Here is a 13,650-nt window from a genome sequence, read left to right as displayed (position 1 = left end):
AGCTTATCAGTAGACAGTGGAAGGTATCTGTTTCTGATATTAGTCGGGACTGCAATCAACCGGCGGATTGGCTAGCCAGGAGAGGGGCATTCACTTCATCCATGGCGCTGTGTATCCTAGATACCCCGCCGTCGGATTTAGAGATCCTTGTCTTGAGGGATCGTTTGGCTCTTCCTTAGTTTTTTTTTTTCGTTTCGTTGTTAATTTTCCGATGTAGCAAAAAAATGAGAGCTTTTATGGTTTAATGTATTTAATACATGCAAAAACTCAAGTCTCCTTTAGATATATATATATATATATATATATATATAGATAATTTTTTTTTTGTCAACTACATACTGATAAATATCAACTAATAAATTCTCACGTGGGTTCAACAATTGAAAAAAAAAGTTCTTTAAGTGATTACAAATATCTAGAAATGCTAATTTTTATTTAATTTAATTAATTAAACATTTTTAAAATCATTTGTGCAGTTGAAGGTTGAATGCCAAAGAGCTTGACTTATCTTTTAATTTGTCCATTACAGCTCTTATAGCCGACGAAAATGTATATTATTCTTAAAAATGACTTATCACGTGGGTTCAGCAATTGAAAAAAAAATTCCTTAAGTGATTTCAAATATCTAAATATATTAATTTTTTATTTTATTTAATTAATAGATGTGACACATTTTTAAAATAATTTGTGCAGGTTAAAGGTTGAATGCCGAAGAGCTTGACTTATCTTTTTGTCCATTACAGCTCTTATAGCTGATGAAAATGTATATATATTAATATATTATTCTTAAACTTCAAGTTGGATGCAATTTATTTAAACTCGTATTATTTCCTTATAGATGACGTCCATCTATATCAAGTGTAAATCTAAGAAAAAGATGTTTTTGTTTGTATCCATCTATTATTAGTTTATAATTTAGTTGATTCTTAGAACCAGTCATATACACATGAATGGCAATTAGCTGCTGATCATGACACCCACTTTGATTTTTGTAGTTTATATAGCTATTTTTCCATGGTCCGTCAATCTATTTCGTATAGACATAGCCGATTCTACATTATCAAATTCAAAAAAAAAAAAAACTACATTATCAAATAACTATTAATTTTTATTATTGTGTCTTATCCTATCCTATATTATATCTGAAATAAAAAATTGGCAACTTCAATAAGTGTCACCCTTTATTCTATAATACAAAAAAAATTAAATTAATTTTTAAATCAATCATTTAAAACTATTTGATATCAATTTTTTATAGTATATTTAATATCATTTTGACTGTAAAACTCCCACTGGGAGAGTTAGCCCACTATGTGTGTGATTGAATTTTAGTTTGCAAAACAGAGTTTGAGTGAATGTGAGTTTGCAAAACATAGTTTGGATCAAAGTGGGTTGGTTGGTAACGTGATTTATGTTTGAATTCTTTTATTTCAAAATAAAGTTTGAGATTGAAAGTATGTTGAATGAATGTAGAAGTGACAATTTGGAGAGTTGTGATGAAAGTTGGTTTGGGGCTAAAAGTGGGTTGGTGAATGTGGTTTTTAATTTGCCAAAAACATAGTGACAGAAAGTTACATAAGACCCGAAAGTACTTTTGGATGCCCCAACTGAAAAACAAACACACACTATTATGTGAATGTTCATGGCTCGAACATGATTGCTTTCGAAGGAGGACATCTGTCTTACACAGAAAAAAAAATGTGGCTGTAAGATATTACATTCAATTTTTTTATTTTGTAATGTAAAAAATAATCATATTCATTAAAAAAAAAGAATTTGTCTGCATACATCTGAATGGTAGAAAAATAATAATTGACTTTTATTAATTATTATAATGTTATTAATAACTATTAAATGCAATATTAATACATTAATTATTTTTGAAAATATGGAATTTTTTATATTTAAATAAAAAAATATCAGAAAATATAAATATGACATCATCTACCTACTAGTTATAGCATGATAGAGAAAACTTATGAAGAAAGATATAGCTTATGTTTGGCATACCATTTCAGCTACCTTATAACTTATTTGACTAGCTTTTATGTTTTCGTATATACATCTGGAAGATTAAAATGGTTTTGCATATTGATTCAAAGTATAACAAATTAGAAAGAAAAAAAAATTAGAATGTAATTAGGATTAGAAAAAAAAACTTAAATATGTGATATACATATTTAAAAAAGAAAAATGAGAAAGAAAACATGAAAACATCTAATATATGTCGAAAAAATACTCTTATTTCATCCGTGCATGACGCGAGATCAATACTAATATTTATATTTAGTAGGGGTGCACATGGCCGGGTCAACCCAATGATATTATCCAATCCAATCCGATCTAATGATAAAAATGCGGGTTGGATTAAGCAAACAGGTTAATCAGATGGATTTTATTACGATCCAATCATCTTTGGATTGGATACATGGATTCCATAATAATCAATCCAGCCCAACCGAAATCCAATCATATAAAAATAATATATTATTTAATATATATATTTTTAATAATTTTAACTTTTACCTAAACTACTTGTAGGGTATGTAATTTATGGAGACTTTGAGTCCTTCTACTAGAGTAATTTTTAGGAGACTTGGAGACTAATTTGTTTGCAATTACTTGTCATATTTAAAAACTTGAAGTACTTGTTTAGTTATGTGTTATTGTATAGATGTGTGTAGACGGTAGTTATGAACTTATGATGTAATTACATGTCAGAGACTTGGACTACTTGATTTTTAATATTTTTCACTATTCCAGATTATTTTTATTTTTATATAGCGATCCAATCAATCCATCCAAACCAACCTGAAGATTGTCGGATTGGGTTGCTTCGGATTCGTAGGTGAAAATTCACGAAATCCAACCCAACCCAACCCAAACAATTTTGATCAATTCGAATCTTAATTAGCCTGAAAATTCATCCAACCCAATCATGTGCGACCCTAATATTTAGTGAGCGTGTATATGTATACATATTTATTCAACTTTTCTATTGGCAAGTCAAAGAAGTCAGAAAAAGAAAAAGATACTGAGTTTTGCATATGTATACATATTTGTTCAACTTGCATAATACTTCGTTCCTATATATAAGTCACAAATAACTAATTCTCTTAGATTAAGAAAAATAGTTACTAGTAATAAATTTGTAAAAAAAATGATTTACTTTCCTAGATTACCCTTATTTACTTTCCTATGATTTTCTCTCTCCAAGTTAATACTTTTAAAGTTTATCATCTCTTTCATATTAAATATGAGGGTGAACTTGGAAAAAATTATTTAATGCTTCCTAGATATTAAAAAGTGACTTATAACATTTTAGGTATGCATATTAGTGGCGACTCATATACCAATAAACATTGAAAATCACTTCTAACACCTATTTTTATGGCAGGTTTAACCGCTCAAAGTGAAAATTAGAATTTTTAAATTTTTCACTTTCTGGGTGTGGTAATTACCACAAAAGTGAGTATTTAAAGTGGTAGCTAATAGCTATATTGTTCTATGGTCTGTCGATCTATGTCGTGTACACATGGTAATTCTACAGTATCTAATAATCAAACTCAAGTGGTTTTAAAGTCGTCTCATATTTCTTTTTACTGAGGGTGTTCATGCATATACACATTTATTCAAATTTTCTATACCAAAAAAGAAAAGAAAATGATTCTGATGAGGTGTGTTGCGTGCATATGTACCATATATATTTTACTTGCATAATATCATTTTTAAATGTTGCCCACCAACAAAAAAGATATATAAGATCAAAGAAGCTTTGGTTTATTTTCATCAATTAGTTTATATAATATAGTTGACTCTGAACCAATCATATCATATATACACATTAAGGGCTCATTTAGTACACCGTATTAGGTATGATAGTATAAGCTTATACAATACATTATGAATTTATCCATTGTTTGGTGCTTACATGGTATTATATAAGCTTATACATCAATCTCATCTTATACATTAAAATGATGAATTATTTAATCCACTATAGATGATTAATAAGACATGATAAAAGTGTGATGTATAAACTACTTGAATATATTTAATCAACTGTCACCACAATTACCTTCCACCACCACCGTCGCCGCCACCACTACCACCATCACTACCGCCGCCGCCACCGCCGCCATCACCACCACGCTTCACCACTGTCATGCACCACCGTTGATACAGTCATCGTTATCATTAATTACTACTACCACCTCATCGCCGTCACCACCACCCTCCACCATCGTCGCCGCCATCACCACCATCATTACCACTACTGTCTCCGCCACCACCACCACGCTCTGTCACAATCGCTGATACCGTCATACCACCACTTGCGCTGGCCCCATCACCGCCGCCGCTAGCTACTACTGTCACCGCTGCCGCCATCACCACCATTGTCGCCTCCACCACCACCACGCTCCACCATTGCCACCATCGTTGATACTGTCATACCACCACTGCCGCCGCCCACACCCTCCACCACCACCACTCTCCACTACCACCATCGTCGCCACCACCATCACTACGCTCCACCAATGCCACCATCGTTAATACTGTCATACCACAATTGCCACCATTGTCGCTACCGCCATTACTAGCACCACCACCACCATCCACCACACCACCACAACCAACTGCCACCATTGTCGCTACCGCGATTACTAGCACCACCATCATCATCGCCGCCACCACCACAACCATCATGATCTTGCAATACTACCACTATTGCATTACCACTGTCGCCACCAAATTATGCAGTATATGACTAAACGTTGTATAGTATTAAAATTTTATCAGTTTTTATCCTATCAGGCCTAATACAATCATACTTATACTATACAACGTAACAAACGGATCATAAGTGCTTATTTAGAGACCACCGAACAAATCACTTCTGACAATGTTTTTCAGTATACACGTGGACGATTCTATATCAAACGTGTTGGTGATTTTACCGGCGTCTCATATTATTAGTTTTTGTTGAGGTGTGCAAACCTACAGGGGAGGATGCACATGGTAGCATAGGGGGCATCCCCCCACTACATTTTCAATTTTTAGCACTAATATTCTATATTATACACTATACTATTAGAATATTGAATAATTAATCACCCCATAAAATAATAAATGCACCCACCATGTCTTTATATCACTAAAAAGTTTAAGGTTTTTCTTTTTATATTTTACTTTGTCAACTTTATTCTTATAATCCACTTTTCTCTCTTTTTCATATATATACAAATATTCATTGGTTCATAATCTAGCTACTTCTTCTTAATCTTTCTATTTTGTTTTTGTTATTTATTTAATTATATGAATGACAAAAACATGATGCTCCACCCAGGACTAGCTCATCCTCTTTGTCCAAAGTCTGAAACCACCCCAAGGAAACAGGAATTCACAACTCAATTTCTAGAAGAAGATCTTCATTTGACCAAGAGTGATGTCGTAGCAACCACAATGCTATTCAGTTGCACAAGTGGTCCACATATAAATATGTGGACTGGGTAAGACCACAGGGTCCCTCGTCCAGGAGACTCAGCCTTAGGCGCGGAACATGCCTGGACCTTGGGCCGCTCTTCCCAAGGCCCAACCGGCCCATTTAGACAGGTTAAAGGCATGAAAGTCCAACCCCAAATCTATAAATAGGGGACGGTTACCAATTGTAAGGGACTCTTAACTCATTTGACAATAACAACATTGAAATTCAGTTATATTTTCTCTCTCTAAGCAGTTAAGAGCTCATCTCTCTAAAATCTCTGATCACATTCCACACACTCTTGGCACTATGCCTTGATTCTATGTTCTTGGCGAGAACATTTGGCGCCGTCTGTGGGAATCGATAAATTTTGATTCCCGGACTACGTGGATCGTGATTTGAAGGAGAAATTCTTTGATTTTCTGTGAGACATTTTCGTCAGTTCTTGAGTTTTTGGTGAACGTTCTTCGGTGTCAATGGAAACACGTCGAAGACGACGGGAAGAAGATCACGTGTGACGATGTACTTCGCCGCCGCGTCGCGTTCGAGGCCGACCGCAGCACCAGACGATTCACCGCGAGGAAGCAACTCCAGTAACTCCTCCAGCTCCGCCCCCGCCTCCTCCGTCTCCAACACCTCCGCTGCCTTCTCCATCGACATCACCAGAACAAAGAAGGTCGCCAGAGCAGTCACCTGTGGTTTCAGGAGGAGAGACGCAAGCACCTCAAGCTCCGATCTCCAGCCAAGATTGGAGACGCTTGATCAGCAGCATCGACGATATAAGGCAACATAACGACTATCTTCAGGAGCAGCTAGAGTACTATCGTCACGAGCAGCAGGACGAAGGAGAACGCGAGGCAGAGGTTGTGGCTGAATTCGAGCCATTTTCAGCAGCGGTAAGGGAAGTGGCCATTCCGGATAATATGAAGAATATAGTCCTCGAAACATACAGCGGAAAAGCAGATCCTAAGGAACACCTACTGTATTTCAATACAAAGATGGTGATTAGCGCTGCTTCAGACGCAGTCAAGTGCAGAATGTTTCCAGCAACTTCTAGTGGTACAACAATGGCGTGGTTCACAACTCTTCCGCGAGGATCCATCACCAACTTCCGAGATTTTTCGTCCAAATTCCTCGTCCAGTTTTCAGCAAGCAAGACTAAGCAAGTGATGATCGAGGACTTATACAACGTGCGTCAGTCTGAATGAGAGACTCTGAAGCAATACGTGAAACGATTCAGTGCTGCGTCGGTAAAGATTGAGGAGTCGGAGCCGAATTCCTGCGCTCGAGCCTTCAAGAACGATCTACAACCCGGCAAGCTAAATAGCAAACTGAGTCGTAAGCCAGCCAAATCGATGGCGGAGGTGCGCGCGCGGGCGAACACGTACATCCTTGATGAAGAAGACGACGCTTTCAAGCGAAGAAGAGCGAAGGTGGAAAAGGATGGTGATCAAAGGGACTCGTCGCCAGAGGATAAAGCGAGCAAAGACAAGGTTGAAGGGAGTAAAAGGCGAGACAGGAAAGTCCGGACAGCGGAAAAGACAACGAAAGATCCCTTGTATCCGAGGAAGGACAATTTCGAGCGTCGTCGGCCCTGGCGCCAGGCTGACTCTCGCCGGTGTGGAGAGTCAGGAAAGAGTCTAAGCGCTCATCTAACGGAGCTGCTCCGTGAGGTTAAGGCAACCCATGCCGTTGAAGAGGGCGAAAGGGAAGCGGACCCACCGCGACCAAAATCAGATAAGACTAAGTGGTGTGAGTACCACCGGTCAGCGGGACATGATACAGGGGATTGTTTCACTTTAAAGAATGAGATCGAGAGGCTCATCAGAGCAGGGCAAGCGCAGCTGAATGACCGCAATGAACGTTGGAACGGCGAACGACAGCAGGGAAACAGGTATAGGAACTTTCGCCAGCAGGATGATCGCCGACGGGAGGATCGTCGCCGCACGCCGAGTGCAGAAAAGAAGGAAACACTGACTACCAAGAAAAAGAATGCAAAGCAAACATTTAATAAAGATCTCGAGCCGCCAGTGGGCACAATTAATACAATTGCAGGTGGTTTCGGCGGAGGGGGAGATACAGCTTCGGCGAGAAAAAGACATGTCAGGGCAGTAACCTCGGTGCAACAATACCAAGTTCCTTTTGGCTTCCAACATTCGGATATAGTGATCTCATCAGCGGATTTTGAGGGAGTCAAAATGCACAAAGATGATCCGGTGGTCGTTATGGTTCGGATCAACAACTTTAATGTTCGCCGAGTACTCCTAGATCAAGGTAGCTCCGCCGATATCATTTACGGGGACGCGTTTGATAAGCTGGGATTAACCGATAAGGATTTAATGCCCTATACGGGAACACTAGTGGGATTCTCAGGTGAGCAAGTGTGGGTGCGGGGTTATATAGATTTAGACACCATTTTCAGGATAGAGGACAACGCCAAGCTCCTTCGCGTGAGGTACTTAGTGATACAAGTTGTAGCCTCATACAACGTTATCATTGGGAGGAATACCTTAAACCGTTTGTGCGCCGTCATTTCAACAGTCCATCTTGCAGTAAAGTACCCACTGCTCTGTGGAAAGGTGGGAAAAATTGTGGTTGACCAAAGAAGGGCGAGAGAATGCTACAATAATTGTCTCAGCATGTACGGGAAGAAAGGAACAGGCGAGGGACACCGGTGTCATGAGATCGAGATCCAAGAGAAAAGTCAGAACGAGCAAGATAGGTCAAGGAATGAGACGCAGGAGATGGAACACAGGAGGGTGAAAAGACAAAGGAATAGTCAGGGGCAACTTAGGGAAGAAGTCGAGAAGACGAAGTGGGATGGATCGTTCACAGACATAACAGCGGAGGAACGCTGGGCAGGCATAGTGGATGACTTGGAAAGGTACAAGTTCAGTAGAGGTGTGTTGGCGATTGAGCCTAGGCTCACCCTTAAGCAAGATAGACGATTGGAAAAGCTGGTAGAGGGCAATTTTGACCTCTTCAGCTGGAGTCCGAAGGACGCTGCACTTTGGAACCTTCCGCAGTTCAGGACACCAGCCCTTTTGAGCAAGGGACCAGGCGACTGGAAGGGGAAAGCGGCGATAGGCCGAAGTCTGGACTTGGAAGTATCCCAGCGGGAAGTTTATGGACAAGGGTTGAGCAAAGGGCATGACCACTTTCGGAAGAAGAAAGGCTCGGCACACTGCAGTAAGAGCAAAGGGAAATCTGTGGCAAAGGAAATGGCCTCCAGAAGCAAAAAGGTCAAGGGTAACAAGCAAAAGAAAGAGTTAGAGGCGAACAGGCATTCTGCGAGTGAATGGATAGCAAGTACCTCGGGAACGAAAGAAGAGGTGCTGGGCACCATACTTTGAGGAAAGAGCTAGGCAAGCAGGGGCGCGGCAAAGAGGATGGCGACTAGGATTAACCACAAAATAGGACTAAAAAATAAAGATGCACTCTTTTTCTCCAACACGGGAGTTTTTTAACGAGGCATCCCTCGATGTAAAATTCCAAACAAGTCAAATACAAAAGGATATTCATCAGAAATACTCCTGGCTCAAATCACTCAACTCTGTTCGCCCGGTGGGAAAAATTCCCCGAAGGTGGCAATCCCAACACGACCTTGATGTCTGGGGATTGCTCCGGGAAAGTCCGGCGCGAACCGACGCTACTCAGATAGCAAAATTCGATCATCATATCACGTTCGCGTGGTGAGAAAAATTCTTCGAAGGTGGCAATCCCAACACGACCTTGATGTCTGGGGATTACTCCGGGGAAGTCCAGTGTGAAACGTTGATTTCTCGTTGGCGATGTGTGCGGGAAAGCGACTTATCCCCAAAATGGGGCAAGTCCCTTGTCCCCTTAGTCTCCCCGAAATCTGGGAATAAGAGACCTCCCCAAAATATGTGGCGAGAATATAAACTAGGCGTAAGTCTGGGTAAACCCATATGGCCATTGGGCCCCCAGCAGTGTAAGCCCTTGGCGGGAAAAAACTGTCGAGGCCGCACCTGCTCTTACGGGAAATATTGATACGAGGAAAAGCCTCGGTTCAAAAGCTGAGCAAAAGTCCTAGTTTCTTTGGCACACCTTCAAAATCGCTACACGAATTAGCAAAAGGAAAAGCTAAGCCTAAAAGGCGAACGGAGAACACGAAGCGATGGAATTTAAGGCAGAGCCTAAAACGGCGATGAAAAACTCGAGAAAGCAAAGTACATACAATTAGTACGAATATAACTATGTTTCATTAACTTTTCTCCCTCATCTTTTCTTCCTCAATTTCAGCAAAGTGCTCGGTGGAATAGCCTGGGGGATCATCTCGACCAACAAGCCCGTGAGGAGTAACTTTCTTGAAAGCTCCCATGCCATCAAGGTCGATTCCTTTGTAGAGATGTTGAACTTGAGCTTTGGCAAGGAAGAAACCACGACCTCGCTCCTCCAAAATTTCAACAGCAGCACCAGCCACGGACCTAGCCTTAGAAGTCTTGATTTGCGAGTCCCTCTCGGCGAGGGCCCATTTCTTTTCCTCAAGTTGTAACCTCAAGTCGGCGAGAGACTCGTTCGTTTCCCCCAGTTCAAAGAGGAGGGACGCGATTTCCCGATCCTTGAGGATGCAAGTGGCCCTGCCGGCGTTGATTGACTCTATCTTTGCGTTCACTTCCCGTCGCAGTTCAAACCAATCCAGCTCCAAATCTTCCATCCTATCTTTACAAGCTGATAAGTCTTCCTCATGGCGGTTCAGCTCTATGCATAAGTTGGCTTGCTTGTTGGTTTGAGCCACCATTTGGGACAGCATCTCGTCATGCTTGCGGTGCGCTTCCTGCGCCGCTGCCTGGTAGCCTTCAACCTCCTGCTGGAGTCTCTCCATCTCTAGAGAAGAAGCTGAGCCCCGAGATAGTTGGGCGAAGAGACACCCTGCGCGTAGAAGGTTGAACAGAGCTTCCTGCGCGGCCTGATCAAGGTCGGGAATCTCAGCCACTCTCGCGCTCCCAAAGAAATTGTCAGAAAGGACGAAATCAATAGGAGAAGTCCGCTGGTTTGGAATGGAGCCTGCTTGATCACCAGTGGAAGTGAGATTGGCCTTGAAAGAGGTTTGGTAGGGAGATGGCGGGGTGCGAGGTGCAAGGTCTTCACCATGTGGGTCTACCGTGCGGGCAAGCAAGGTTTCATCTAGGGTCGCCTCGACTTGAGGAGACGGGCGATCAGGGGAGAGAACCGCCGAAGGGACCCCCTCCTCCAGATTTGGCTCGCCGGTAGCAATTCCTCTAGGGTAGGGTGATGGTTCAGTGTCGCCTGGAGAAGCGTTTTCTTCACCCCCCCCCCCCCAAAGCTTGAGGGGAAGCAGCAGCGTCGCCGGTCTTGGATCTTTTCACCTTTTTCTTCTTCTTCTTCTTCTCTTTCTGAGGAGAGGGAGCATCAATGCCAGAGGCACCCCTTTTGGATTTTTGGATTTCTCTTAAGGGTAAAGGTTGGACGGTATCCTCCGGCGTAAGTTCGAGCCCTTTTGGAGAGGGGACGGCCTTAGCCACCCCGGCGGATGGGATGGTGGTAGTGGAGGAAGACCCCCAGAATCTCTTCGCGGGAGGGGCAGCAATTTCGGCGTCAGAACTAGTCGCGGTGTGTTTCTGTTTCGCTCCCTCGGTGTTAAAGGTGGGAGGAAATTTGGGAGAATCAGCGGCCAAAGCGCGTTGCAGCGAGGCTTCGGTGAAATTGAATCCCTCCAAGAGTGAGCGAAGGGAGTTGCTGCGGGAAGCCTCCAACAGTTGGGAGCACTCAAGGATGGGGAGTCTGGCGAAAAGGCCGATGGCTGCTTTGTCCACGCTGCTCAGCGACGAATCAGTTGGCGGGGGAACATCACAAGGACTCTTCGTCCAATAAAGGGGAAACAGAACGGATCCATATCGTCGGGTGAAGGCATCAGGGTAAGAGGGATGAACGATCACACGGAAATAGCGTCGCCCGGGGCCCTTCTTAATGTTACTCTTATAAAGGTAAAAGCGATGCCGACCTGAGCGGGATTTCAAGGAAATCCATCCGGGAGTTTCCGTCTTCAAGCATTTTGGATCTACCCATAAAAGTAGAAAAAGTGTGAGGCTTTTGCTTCGAGGCCGATGGCTTCGCAGAGGATCTCGAAGCAACGGATGAAGGCCCAAGCATTCTGATGGAGTTGGCAAGGGGCCACGTTGATTTCCCTCATGACTTGGCAGAGGAACGAGGAAAAGGGTAATTTGATTCCTAACTCTAGGTAGAAATATTCATAAACATAGAAGAAATGTGGCCGTTTAGCCTTTTGTTCAAGCCCACGACACCTCCAGGGGTGACGAATGTCCAAGCCTGGGCCGATGATGAGGGCATCCTCCAAAGACTTCTCACGGCAGAGCCCTCCGGCTTTACGAATTAACTCGGCGATGGACTCGTCAGTAAACAGCTCAGAGGTTTGACAAATGGCCGCACACTTAGGCTCTTCGACTGTGGGCTGGGGAAGATTGATGAAAATTTGTCGACAAAAGGCATCTTTCTCATCTTCGTTAAGGGGAGTTCCCCCGGCAGGGGGTGTGGCCGTCGGGGCAGGAGTGGGAGGTGCAGAGGCAGCACTTCGGGATCGGGAGGACCTATGAGTACGGCGCTTAGGAGTCATTTCTAAGAATGAAGGGAGAAGGCTAACAGGAAATGTTGAGTTGATGACTTTTGGATTGTCGCTGGATGTTCAAGAATGGCGAAAGTGGAGAAGAAAGAAAGTTTTAAAGTAGGAATTAAGAGTCGGTTCGGAAATCGTGTCCATCATGACAAAGGTGGAATGATTATTTGAGAAACGTGGCATTAATCCCGAAAAAGTAAAGGCAGCGTGTTAGGCGAAAAGTTGTAACCGTTGATGCTGATTGGTTTAAATTCAAAAAAAATGTCAGGGTTTGACGTAACGCATTAAATGGAAGGTACCGTAACAGAAGCTTATTGGTTAAAATTCGGGTTGACAGGGTTCGCTGGGAATCGAAAAGACATTTCAAAAGTGGCAGTTGAGATTCGGTGGATTTGCTGACTTAAAAACTACTTCATGGCGCAACGCGTGGCGAACGCACAACACCTGTCGAAGTGTCATGATTTAGGGCACGTGCGCAGTGCTGGCAAGGCGAGCAGGTCAAGTGTCATCGCCCTGGGACTCCTTGTGGACTCAGTTTGCCTAGGAAAAGGGTGGTGCAGTGAAAAGTTTAGAACACGGAGATTTTTGACTTTATTCTCCCAGCCATGTTGGTAATTGTTTTTTCATTTTGTTAAAAGCTTTAGGTTTTATCACTGTTTAGTCTTTCGTAGTCCTCGCCTTGGTTTCTTCTGTTTAAAGACACACTTAGCTCTCATGCTTCGAGCTCGATGTCTTGTGGACTTGTGGATTGGGCGAGACCACAGGGTCTCTTGCCCAGGAGACTCAACCTTAGGCGCGGAACATGCCTGGACCTTGGGCCGCTCTCCCTAAGACCCAACCGGCCCATTTAGACAGGTTAAAGGCATGAAGGCTCAACCCCAAATCTATAAATAGGGGACGGTTACCAATTGTAAGGGACTCTTAGCTCATTTGACAATAACAACATTGAAATTCAGTTATATTTTCTCTCTCTAAGCAGTTAAGAGCTCATCTCTCTAAAATCTCCGATCACATTTCACACACTCTTGGCACCATGCCTTGATTTTATGTTCTTGGCGAGAACAATCTGCTAGTAATAATATATAATAATAATAATATTATATAACAAAAGAATAGGAAATATGTTTCCACATGTAACAAAAAGAAAAGGAAATATAAGACAGTGACGATAGCTGTATTATTCCGTTAAGGTTAAGACGGCTGACCAAACATTATTGTTCACTTGATCCATAATAGTCCTAAGCATGATGTTTTTTGAAAGCCGGCAGTACTACAATTGTAGGTTCCAATATAATAAACAAAGCGCTGCACTTCCCTAAATTAATGAAGAAATATATTTTAAAGTGGATTTACAATATCTGCTGATCTAATGCAAGACATATGATGCTCAACAACAACAAAAAAATATAACAAATATGATATATTCACACTTCATTTTTTATTGGTGAATTCTGTGGTGTCTGTGGGAAAATGTGGGTGTGGTGCCTCCATGTGGTCTGTCAAATAGAAATGAGACATGTGGCAATTATTATACCAAATTTTTTAATTTTCA

Source organism: Lotus japonicus, chromosome 3, assembly GCF_012489685.1.
Source record: "Lotus japonicus ecotype B-129 chromosome 3, LjGifu_v1.2".
Taxonomy (NCBI): Eukaryota; Viridiplantae; Streptophyta; class Magnoliopsida; order Fabales; family Fabaceae; genus Lotus; species Lotus japonicus.
This window is presented reverse-complemented; position numbering follows the sequence as displayed.